This window comes from Lontra canadensis, unplaced genomic scaffold, assembly GCF_010015895.1.
Source record: "Lontra canadensis isolate GAN:19392208 unplaced genomic scaffold, GSC_riverotter_1.0 scaffold162, whole genome shotgun sequence".
Lineage (NCBI taxonomy): Eukaryota > Metazoa > Chordata > Mammalia > Carnivora > Mustelidae > Lontra > Lontra canadensis.
Window position 1 is genome coordinate 1,319,695 of NW_022631156.1, and position 13,140 is coordinate 1,332,834.

General features: G+C 37.8%; 1 protein-coding gene across 1 annotated transcript in view; it reads left to right on the forward strand.

The window, feature by feature from the left end:
- The window catches only part of PCDH15 (protocadherin related 15), a 1,265,671-nt gene that overhangs the window by 198,999 nt on the left and 1,053,532 nt on the right, over window positions 1–13,140 (forward strand). Inside the window, exon 2 of the mRNA XM_032845308.1 lies at window positions 11,552–11,602. The gene's annotated coding sequence lies outside the window, so the exon portion shown is untranslated. The remainder of the gene's footprint in view (window positions 1–11,551; window positions 11,603–13,140) is intronic.

Sequence of the window (13,140 nt, forward strand, 5' to 3'; positions counted from 1 at the left end):
CATAGTATGTTATAGACTTCTTGTCCCGATCTGCTTTCGGGATTTTCTCTTTGTTACTAAGACTTGTAAGTTTTACTATTAGACGATGGGGTGTGAACCTATTTTTATTTATTTTGAGGGTGGTTCTCTGTGCCTCTTGGATTTTGATGCTTGCTCCCTTTACCCTATTCGGGAAATTCTCTACTGTAATTTACTGCAATATACCTTCTGCCCCTCTCTCTCTTTCTTCTTCTTCTGGGATCCCAATTATTCTAATATGGTATCACTTATCTCTTGAATTTTCCCCTCATGGTCCAGTAGTTGTTTGTCTTTCTTCTGCTCAGCTTCTTTATTCTTTGTCATTTGGTCTTCTGTATCACTAATTCTCTCTTCTGCCTCATTTATCCTCACTGTAAGAGCCTCCATTTTTATTGCACCTCATTAATAGCTTTTTGATTTCAACTTGGTTAGATTTTAGTTCTTTTATTGCTCCAGAAAGGGATTTTATTTCTCCGGAAAGAGATTCTTTAATATCTCCCATGCCTTTTTTGAGCCCAGCTAGCACTTTGATAACTGTCATTCTGAACTCTAGTTCTGACATATTACCAATGTCCATATTGATTAGGTCCCTAGCCTTTGGTACTGCGTCTTGTTCTTGTTATTTGTGGTGAGTTTTTCTGCCTTGTCATTTTATCCAGATAAGAATATATGAATGAGAGAATAAAATACTAAAACAGTGGCAAAGACCCCAGAAAAATATATGCTAAGCAAATCAGAAAAGACTCAAAACGGGGGGGGAGGAGGAAGGGGGAAAAATTTTTTAAAAATTAAAAATATATATAAATAGCTATAGATAGATAGATAGATATTAGACTGGTGAATAGAACAGAGCCACTCACTTGATTCTGGGTGTATTCTGGTCTCTTAGAAGAAACTACCTCCCAAAATTTTAAAGAAAGGAAAACTTATATATACAAAAACAGGGGTAAACATGATGAAGGGATGTAATATGACTGTAAAGATGAAAATTAAAAAAAAAAAAGATTCTAAGAAAGGAATTAATAAGGTAAGTTGCTTGGAAAAAAAAAAAAAAAAGAGAAGAGAATGTGATCAGGCTGGAGACTAGAACAAAGCCATGTGCTAGATTTAGGGTACATTTTGATCTATTAGAAGAAATTGTATCCCAAAATTTTAAAGAAAAAAAAACCCTATATGTATTCAAAAAATAAGGTTAAATAAATGAAGGGATAAAATATGACTATAACAATGAAAATTTAAAAATATTTTTTAAAAAGGCATTATTAAGATAAAATAGTTTAAAAAAAAAACATTAAATGTGGGACGCCTGGGTGGCTCAGTGGGTTAAAACCTCTGCCTTTGGCTCAGGTCATGATTCCAAGGTCCTGGGATCGAACCCCACATCGGGCTCTCTGTTCCCTGGGGAGCCTACTTCCTCCCCTCTCTCTGCCTGCCTCTCTGTCTACTTGTGATCTCTGTCAAATAAATAACGTATTAAAAAAAATTAAAAGAGGAAAGAGGAAAAGTTAAAAAAATAGAATAGGAAAACATTTTTTAAAAATTGACTTTGCAAGAGTGAAGGATCATGGGGAAAAAGCCATAAATTCTATGTGTTGCTTTCCCCTATCTGTGGAGTCCCATAATTCTTGTTGATCCATGAACTTGGTCTTGGCTGGATGTTCTTGCTGATTTTCTGGGAGAGGGGTCTGTAGTAGTGATTCTCAAATGCCTTTGCCAGATGCAGAGTTACACTGCCCTTGCCAGGGGCCAGGCTAAGTAATCTGCTCAGGTTTACTTTCGAGAGCTTTTGTTCCCTGAAAGCTTTCCATAGAGATCTGGAGGATGGGAATGAAGATGGCAGCCTCCCAATCTCTGCCTGGAGGAGCCGAGCTTGGTCCCCACCCCTCAATGCACTCTTGGAAAAAAGCAGTCAATCAGTCCCATCTCGCTGGTGTCTGGCCGCACTCCCTGCTCATCAGGCCTGCGACCGAGGATTTCAATCTCTGGTGCACAGCTCCATTTGGAGTCCCTAAACCCAGCAGATTCCTGCCATGCACTCCCACACCACTCCTCCTGGAGGAGGAACATGAGTCTGCCTGAATCTGCCACTTGTGGGGTCCCTTCTTGAAAAGCAGTGGGCTGACTGTGCCGCTGATGATGGTTTAAGGTAATCCCAAGCTGAGAGCTCACTGCTCAGTCCTTCTTTTTAGTTGGCTTCCCCGCTCTTGTACCTGGGAGCTCTGCCACCCTCAGACACCCCAGGTATTTCTATGACCCTGAGGGACCTGAGACCACACTCTCCCCAAGAGGGCTCCACCCCCGCTTAGCCCCCGAGTGATGTCCCTCAGTGGAGCAGACTTCTAAAAGTTCTGATTTTATGTTACGCTGCTCTGCCACTTGCCCAACCCCCCCAATTTTTTATAGTGCAAAAACCAGTCATGCCTAAATCATACTACTGTATAATCATAAATAGGTACCATTTGATTTATTACTTTTTTTGCAGTAATACACTTAAGGAACAGTTTGGGGATCAGAGTATATTTCTTATTTTCTTGGAAGCACCACCTCCACAAAAGCAAATCTTCCTAGAGGACCTTAACACTATTCATAGCAACAGCCCAAACAGTGGGAAGGCGTCCTATGAGGCCTGAGGAGGGTGGAGACCATTAGTATCCACACAGGCAAAAGACTTGGAATGACATCAGAGGTCAGCGTCTGAAGTCTTCCTCACATGACAATGCATCCTGGGGTGATTGTCACCAGCGAATATGCTGAAAAGTGTGGAGGGAAACTTATTGAGTGTGGAACAAGGGCTGCTTTTTCATTCGTTGTCTTCTCCCTGTACTTTGGAGAATAAAAGCAAAGGAGGAAGGAGAATGTATCACTCTAGACTGGGTGGAAATCAGAGGTTTCTAGAGTCACTCTTTAGGAAACCGACCTGGGATATATTTGGAACTTATTTAACCTGATATACAATAGTTATTCTAACCAACATGTTTTTCTGGTTTGGTAATTATGTCCTTTTTTCAAGAAGAAACAATATGCATTTGCATGATAATTGAGTAGCTAGTGATGGATCACTGTAGACCCATGGGGAGGAGTCATCTCTTTTCTCTGTGACTTTTACCATGAAGGGGTAATGCAGATGGACATGGTCCCTGCAGAATCAGAGCATGAAAGGTCACATAGTCCCACATGTAGCTGATGGGTTTGTGGCCTGCATATGGCCATAATACTCCTATTTACCAAATAGTTGCTATTTTCCAGGTAACATGGAAAACTGAGGGGCTAACAACTATTAGGGCATGCCCTCTCCCCCCTAGGACCTGGAAATCTTGTGGGGGAGTAGATATCCCCATAACTCACTGCATGCCCAGCCAGCTGCATGAGCCAAAGTCTATACTGCTTCAGAAACAGAGCATCTGTGAACCAAAAAGTGGGAAAAATGTCATTTGGGTTGTTCCTATGTATGTGACAGAAGGGACATGTTCTGACCCCAAAAGTTATCTAAGGACATAATATTCTATGCAAAGCTGCCGATTGGTGCCTGCTATCCGGTATATGAGGACAGAGCACACCTTTATAAGCCAATGCCCTTAGCTTTTGAATTTCCACAAGTACTGTGCTCTCTCTAACTGCTCCTGCTCCTCCAGGTTATCTCCCAAGCAAACTGGCAAGGGGGTGGTGAAGACTGTCTCTGAGCCGCAGTTATAAGGACCTAGCACTGGGTGAGTCATCTCACATACATCAGCTCTTACAACTCCCAACACAAAGCCAGTAGTCATAATTCTGAAATTAAACAAGGAAAAAGCAAAATAAAACTTAATGTCTTTGATTTCTGTTTTCTGTATGTATGTATGCATTTTTGTTGTCGTGCATTTATTTACTTTATAATTAGACCTTGGTAACATGGCTAGTGGTTTTGGATGGAGGTATATTTTCATTGTTGCCATTGAAATTAAAAGCAGAGAGGAAATGGAAATGACCTCATCAATTTCTGCCCCTTCTACACAGGGGTGTGTTTTAAAGACCATATCCGGAGAACAGACCCCTGGGTTCTCCACTGTTAATGCTGGTGCCGATTTCCATATGGATTATATATCCTGACACTGTTTAAATACAACGTGGGCATCGGATTCTCTTGGTGACCTGGGGAATTCCCGAGCCACTTGGTTTTGATTTCTGTCGGCTGCTGCATGAGGACCATTGGATTTAGTTGTTTGGTAGCTTGGTGTGGATAGGCTGCTGAGTCTGACCTTCAAATGAAAGGAGGGTTTTGCCTCTTACTCTTTTGTCCTCATTAGTGATTACCCTCCGTGTAAGCCTCTGGACTGTGCCTTGTCACCCCAGGGGAGTCTGAACAGGATTGACCAAATTAGCTTCATCTGAGTATATTTAGAAAGTAAATCTGTTAATCTGCATTAAAGTGGCTTAGTATGTTCAAAATGAAATGTCCAGAGGGAACAAAGTGTATATTCATGATGTACATGCAACGTATTATTGACAGGACACCTTCGCATGAGCCAGAAACTTTCCTTCCTGTTCCTTCCCACAGAGAAGTGTGCCTCATCTTGTCTTGGAAGAGACAAGGGCATCCGGCTTTCTAAGGATAAGGGCAGTACTCTCAATCATATCCTAGTTTCCTTGAAAAGCCTTGCCTTCTCAGGCTCCCTGTAACAGTCCTAGGACCTGGCATTTCTTATGTTTGCATGTAATCAGACATTCTCTGAGCCATGACTAAACTTTAGAAATGATCCAAAACTCAACAAATTAACTCGTTGCAGCAGGAATGAACGATGATGTGGAGGCATTTATAAATGCATGGTTTTATTTCTTTGACAGCATTTTGGACCCTGGATTCACTTCATTTCTCATCACATCATTTCTCACCGAAATCCTTGGGAATTCTGGGATTTTAATGCATTTCGGTGAAAGGAATACACACTGTTTGTGTTTAGGATGATACTAAAAGAATTGAAGGGATTAAAGCCTGTGTTCAACTTCTGATGGTAACTTTTGTTCAGTCCTTACTTAAGGCAAAGGAAAAAGAAATGCTTTGGGTATCGTCCTGTTCTTCAGTGTGTGCACATCTGTGTGGTGGGGCATTGTGTCACTGAGGAAGGAGCCCGGCTTCCAGGCCAGATACTGCCTCTGCTACTTCTTCACATGCTGTAGGACCTCAAATCACTTGCTTTCCTCATAGGAGTTTGACAGGGTGATAGCAGTATCTGCTTCATAGCAGGACCAAAACCAAATTGCAGGGCCCCAACCAAAGTAGGTAATAAATGCCTCCTCTGTGCTGACTGTTCCTTAGGAAAAAGCTGATTTTTAAAAATAATTATGTTTCCTCCATATTTTATGCAAATCCTAATCCACCCTCTTGCATTGTCTCTACACTATGTCTTGTTCTTCTCATGAGCCACAGCGCCCAAAATGGCACATGGAAATTGATCATGGCTTGGAACGTGGGGGTTGCCTGGAGTGGTGTGATGAGATTGGAAGATTGCTGGAACATCATTCAGTTTTTGTTTGCTTGTTTGTTTGAGTGGTAGTTTTTTTTCTTATTTTGAGCCACCTAAGAATTGTGTTCTACTTTGATGGGAGTTCAAGACAGAGAACCAGCTTCTTTATGTTCTTACCCACTCTGCTGTTACGTAGCTATATCATTGTAAATGTAGTAATGGAAGCTATAATTGGGATAATGAAACTATTTGCCACGCTGTTACGTAGATTTTGTTTCAACGTGTGTTTTTTTTTTCCCTTTAATCACCATATCATTAAGATTAAACCAGTTTAATTTAGAAGTGAAAATATTTAGAATAGACATTAAAATAAATTAGTGCTACAATCAAAGATAGAGTTGTATTTAATTATCCCCGTCCCTGTAGATGTGTCATCAACACTACAACCTTATGTCTTTTGGCAGAAGTCAGTTATTTCAGTTTCTTCCCACCTTAAGATTTTAAAATTAAAATATATAATTCTAAGAAAATAACATTAAATATACTTCCACTGCAAGTCATCTAATAAGTTTACAAGGTTCAAGTTAAAATGAAGGAGGAAAAAAATCCTCAAAGGGCAAAGGTTTGGCTTTCCTTTTATCTTTAATTTCAGAGCATAAAATCACTTCCTTAGCATAAATCAAATTCAATAAAAGTGATAAACTGAGGGCATCGATTTCTTGTTGAAAGAAATAGAACATCATCATAATTAAAAGTGGGCAAACATATGTGATTATTATTGATGCCATAACAGTGATACCATTTGATTGGGCAGAGTACCCTGGGAACAAATGTCAATGAGATAGCTTGGCTCGGCAGCCTGCTGCTTTATGGGCATTGTGGGCGGGACACAGCTCTTCATTACCGTCCTGACAAACAAACCAGATCATTTAAATAACCCCAAAGCACTGCCTTCCAAGGAAGATGTTCAGAATGTCATGTTCATGCAAATACGACTTTGCATAGAACCTGTTCTCTCATTTATATTTTTATGTTTCACATTTCATTTTTGGTTTTGCAGTAACTGTACCCTCTTCAAGCCTGTACAGAGAAACACTCTACAGAGGAAACAAAGTGACCGTTATGTTCTTACAATTATTTTCTTTGGGAGTCTTACAGATTTTCCTGAACCAGGGAATAGAAACCTTCCATAGAGATCATTCCTAATGCTGTACAACCATTCAGTTAAACACTTGGAAGATTGCTAACATTTGACATCTTACTTGCAGAAGGGTCCCATCTTCAGTTGTTTGATGAAGTAGCCACTTCCCACCTAAGATACACTGTACGGTTCATTCCACGGTCATGGTCATGATCCTCCTGCTTGCAAACACCCACTCCCCTTCCTCTGTACTACCCATCAACACCTTTAGGAAGGACACTTCCCTTGCCTGTGGCATTGGAGTAAGGGAAGGGCAATGAAAGCAAAGTATAATTTGAAAGACAAGAGATACAAGCTATTATTTGTCGAGTGAGGCAGATTCTGTATGAGTGTGTCCTAAAGATAACCTTCCTAATATTACAGTAAAAGGAACCTGCTCCCCTTCCTCCCCCCGCCCCAGAGAGGTGAGGCATTTCAGCCAAGTGTATGAAGCCCAGAGTGTAGCATAAGAGTGTGCATCTGTCACTGTTTTTAAATTCTAAGCTCCTGGTGTGCCTGGGTGGCTCAGTGGGTAAGCATCTGCCTTCAGTTCAAGTCCTGATCCCAGGATCCTGGGATCAAGTCCCACAGTGGAATCCTTACTCAGTGGGGAGTCTGCTTTTCCCTCTGCTGCTCCCCCTCCTGCTTGTGGTCTTTTTCTCAAATAAATAAAATCTTAAAAAAAAAAGTAATAAGTCCCAAGCTCCTTCCCTCCCACGCCTGCACTTATGGAAATAATTAGCTCATGATCAGATGCTGTATTAATCATATTGTGTTTCCAGAGCAGGTTACAACCATTTTAGGGAGTAGATAATTCTGCTTCCCTAGGAAGGGCATTTGTGATTGTACTAGGAAATTTTGCATCTCCTGGTTTGAGGTGTCCTTGGATCAGCTCCATCAGATACCACGATGAACCCTGATCTAGTTTGTTTTTCTCACCCTGCGTGATGCTTCATGAAAACAAGTTTGAAGCTTATTGATTAAGCCCAGCAACTCAATATCAAGATATAAAATATAATCCATTTTAGGGATATAAATGAGAGGGGCGGTTTTTTTTTTTGTTTTTTGGTTTTTTTTTTTGTTTTGTTTTTTTTTTTTTGTCTGTTTCAGTTATGTTAAGCTGCTTTTGGTGAATTTTTGACTGGGGTTTACCAGCTTTTTGCAGAACATGTAGTATGATTATCAAAAAGATTTTGTCTGTATTTATCAGTATGGATATCTGGGTGAATTTTATTATCAAAGACTTATCTTAAAGATCTTCAAACACATAATTATAAAACTATAACTGAGATGAAATTCAGCTTTATTCCTTCTTAGTATTTTTTTTTCCTAAACCTAAACATATTTCATATAATTTATTTTTAGGACTTTCTGATAATACATACATTAGGTATGAAAGAAAGGGCTATAATATTTCACTCTTTTGAAAATCAGTTTATTAGAAGAACTGTATATGTGACAAACATTATCACGTCCTTTTTGGTGTGATTTTTCAGCAGAGGTGATGATTACGATATTCGTATGAGAACTTCGTAAGATCTTAGCTGACGGCTAAATTACAATAAGTAAATGTTGAAAAAATATCACATTTGGATGGAAAGAAATCTCTAAGATTATGTGTTCACAAAATAGAGTTTGTGTGTGTGTGTGTGTGTGTGTGCATTGCTAAAACGTGAGGGAATAATATTATAATCCACATTCTTGAATAAATGAGATTATTGGCATGCACGTTATCATTACGCAATAAAATTATCTCTTATAAACACTGAACTCTATATCTGAAAGCAGTTATAGAGAAATTTCATAGTGGTTTGATCCTGATGGGTGAGACTCTTCACTGCATAATTTACCAAGTAAACAATTCAAGAAAAGCTTCAACCCTGACACGCTTGTTGCCGTGTTCTGTGTTAACATCTACTTGATGGTCGTAATCATGAGGCCTTGAGCACAAAAGATATGCTAGTGGATATCAAAATCTGTGCTGGGTTTTTTACTAATTAATCCCAGAAGCAATCAGATCATTACATGAAGGCTGATATCGTCCTAATTTTCTCCTGACAAGCTCAAGGGGAGGGCTTTTGAAGAGCTTAGCGTGGTTATTCTGAAGGCAGAACGTTCTGTGGTAGAACTTTCCTGCACTAGGACTGACACTGAACCACTTCTATTTAAGCTGTACCCTGATTTTGTACACAGCAGTGATCCAGGACTTACTTGTGATGTATTGTTGCCTTTTTATCCATTTCCATATGCACCCTGCTTGTCAAAGCAGACAGGGATATATTTTGGTGACATGTTTGTGTTAAAAAAATTAATAATAATAATAAAATGACAGCATGTCGAAGGCAGTCCTGAAAAAGTCTGCAGAATGGGAAGTGCCTAGCCTAGATATTTTTCTGTGGAAAGTCATGAAACAAAATTAGTTTCTTCCTTTTGACATTCAAGCAAATTTGATTATTTTTACTAATTTATATAGTACCTTAACCTAAAGCAAGCAAGCTTTATGATAGACTCTGGAGGCATTAAACAAAGATTATTCAAGACTGTGCTCAAATCTTCCTGTCATCCACACTGTTCAGTATCTCAAGCTGCTGCCATCCCACTCGCAACCCTCCTTCCCTAACTGACCATTTGTCACTCTCACCACCTGAGAAAATAAAGTCTGCTTCTTTTATGGTTATTGCATATAGCTTTATTATAATTGCCAGAGTACAAGATTTAAAAAAAAATTGTTTACCGGTATATCCCAGATGTCTAGAAAAATGCTAATTACATAGCTACAGAATGACCAATAAATATGTATTAAATGAACACATAAAATGTTTATGCAGTTAATAGCAATGGCCCAGCAACTCTTGAGAACCTCTGAAATTTGTCTGTTTCCAATGAGAATTCATATTTGGAAATATGACACTTTTTGGATAATATCCAAGTTTTTGGATAAATAGTTATATATACAAATGTATAGTCAGTTATTTTCAATTATGAACTAAAAGGAAAACAATCCCAGGTATGGATTTATAAACTTATAAATCTGTATTTCTCATTTTTGTGCAGCTGAAGAGCAAACATAGAGCCACTGAATCACAGATAAACTTTTTTTTAATCTTTCTGATGAATACAAAATTGGAAAATATTAAAGCAAAAATTAAAGATTTTTAAAGAATCTTAAGGAGAACAGTTTTAGCATCAGACCTTTCCATCGTCTTTGCACATTGGGACATAACTTGGATTCACTTTATATTCATTTGATTTCCACAAATAAATATTCTAAGTTCAACGAGTGAATTATTTATGGGTACTTCATACAGTTGAATTTATTTTCATGTGATATCTTTTAAAGTGACAGTAGTTCCTTTTAAGATGGATCCTAGCTTGAGCTCTGGTACCAAGATGTTACATGACCTTTAACAGTACACTGCCTTTCAGAGCACCATTTTATACCCCGCAAAATGTGGGGATCAGTCTCCATGTCCTCCAAGGTTCGTTCTTCTTCTGTGATTATATGCCTGTGTATCTTAACACTTTTCTGATTATGTGTCTTTTTATTTTACTATATGCAATTGAATTTTTATATTAAAACACCTAGTATTAGCAAAAATATCTGGATCCACTTTTAATTTACTATTTCTACATTTAGAAAAAGTGAACAAGTTATATTAGTTTTAGAATTTGACATATCTTATAGTTTGTGCTATCTATTAAAGATACAACGTATCCTATGACGTACTGTACTACACACGACAGATATCTTTTATGTATGATATGTTATATATATAAATATGACTTTATAAAGTTTAAGATAAAAAATATTTGTCATGTTTCCCTTGGGAATTATACTTTACTTTCAAAAGGGAATTGGGGCACCTGGGTGGCTCAGTGGGTTAAGCCTCTGCCTTCAGCTCAGGTCATGATTTCAAGGTCCTGGGATTGAGCCCTCCATCTGGGCTCTCTGCTCAGCAGGGAGCCTGCTTCACACTCTGTCTCTGCCTGCCTCTCTGCCTACTTGTTATCTCTCTCTGTCAAATAAATAAATAAAATCTTAAAAAAAAAAAAAAGAAATTATTCTCATTATCAGGAGCCTGCCTTGTTCTACCGAAATGGTATTATACTTTCACTGTCTCCTTTATAGAGAAAGGTTAGGTTGCTTAAAAAGACAAACAGACAAAAAACCCAAAAACAAAACAAAGAAACCTGATGAATTTAAGGAGCATATTTTGTTAATATTAGTTTAGGTGATAGCTTAGTTATCTTGCCCCAAATATGAAGTTAGATACCTTGTCCTGAAGCCAGCACAATAAACTTTCTATTTTTTGATATGCAAAATACAATGCTAAACGAATTATTGATATTTCAATTATTTTGCCCCAAACTTTATTTCATCTTTTCCAAAAAGCCAAAGCATTACAATGTGAAATATACTTGTATTTGTGAAGAAATGAATGTACTGAATGTGTTATAAGAAGAAGGATTTTTAATGCCAATTATTTTATTCCTCAGGTATAACTACTGTATATGTTAGTGTACACATTTGTGTATATTTATTGTCCAGGTTGGCTAAAACTTCTTGTTTACTGAAACTAACCGTAACATTTTTTATGCTTTATTTCCATATTTCTTGTGAAACTGGAAGAATTAGCTTTCAAATGATCCAATAGTATCTTGACCTAAAAACCACTGAAAGTATTGTTAATACACATTTAATGAGAAGTAACAATTTTTAATGATACAGTCACACCTTATGTTGATTTCTGTATGTAAGAATATATAAGGAGAATTATAAAAATTATATCAGTCCTGGAAGTTATGAGGAAATATTTGATAGGTAACAAGTAGTTTTGCCTTAATTGCATAACTAATCACTCGGATTCACATTTGAAAGTGCGCTTGACTCATTACTTCTTTTTATTAACAGGAATTTGCACTGTCATGTTCCTGAACACTGCATACACGACCTACAAATAAGGTAAAGTACGGTGTATTTTGTTTTATATTGAAGTTGACACAAAAAGTCTCTTGTTAATTGTTGAGTAACTGAGAACTGTGCACCGTCAAGAAAACCGTAAGTAAATTTTGGGTTTGGAGATCGAAGTTACAATCATCATCGGTATGTCGGCAAATTGTTACTGTTCTTTTGTTTTATTGAAAACCTCCTTGCATGGAGATATCCACCATTTGCTGCTTATTCTCCAGTGCTGGTAGTTTATGGCAAAATAAAAATGCTTGATTGACTTAATTTTTCTGCCATCCAGGAAAGACTTTCTTGCTGAGCATCATGAGGCAGCCGTGAGGCCGCCATTGATCCCCCTCATGTAGAAACATCTGTCCAATCCAATGGCCACAAGGACAGAAGCATAGAAAGCATACATGTCCCAGTGCTAGGAGAAACATAAAATCGATGATTGTGAGTGTGAAACAATGTTAAGAAAGTGAAAAGAGTCCACTTAAAAAAAGAAAATACGTGGTTCTCTATTCTCAACTTCATATTGGTTTATCTGCGTCATTAAAAAGTGAGCAATGTTATTGAACTGACATAGCATCTGAGACTATAAATTAATGGTAGACATTTTGTTTACCCCTTTATATATACTGGGGACAGATTTTGTAACAGCAAAAACATTTTGATATGCAAATCCATTCACTTGGGCTCTTATTCTCTCCCAAGAGGCTCTTGTCAGTCTACTTTTGGCTACACACCTGTTAACAGGAAGGATTGAGGGGGCCAGGGCAGAGATGTTCTTACCTGAAAAGCAAATGCCCCTGGTGAAGGCCTGGGCTTCTTAGAGGGCTGGATGGCAGGAAACACGCTTGTTTGAAAGGTCCTGTTGGTGTGTCTTGGGGTTCAAGTTACAAGGACCTGGGCTATGTTATTGCTCAGAAAGCAAATTATGTCTTAGTCTCAGAAATGAATCAAGGGACAAACATCACAGTTCAATATATTAGTCATTTTTTTTTTTTCATTCTTAGCTTCTCATCAGAACTTTCAAAACAGTCTGGGTGGAAGAATTTGGAATCTTTCCAACCCTTGTATTTCTCAGCTGTTTCTCTTCTGGTTTCGGAAGGAGGTGGGATTAGATCTGAATACACATATTTCTAATTGAAAATAGTAAGAAAACATTGAAAATTGGATGAAAAATAACTGATTTGCATTTATATTCAATTGTTTTGTTTCTTGAAAAATGTCCTTTGATGCCAGTGGATATTTTTTCAATTCATTTATCACTGTCGATCATATAAGTTTAAAAGAACAGTAGAAAGTTATGTGTGATTAAAAAAAAAAAAAAAGTCCCTGGACCTATTTAGCTTGTCTTTTCTAGCTATATCTCCCTGAAAATAAGAACTCATTTTTCCTTCAATCCTTGATAGGATTAATAATGAAACTAGAAAATGTCTTGCAATAAGCCAGTCCTAAATTAAGCCATCTAAGTTTTTGCCTTCTTCGGGAATCCTGTTAGTGGTGTAACATAGTTAAATCTTAAAATAATTTTACTAGTCTGATAAATG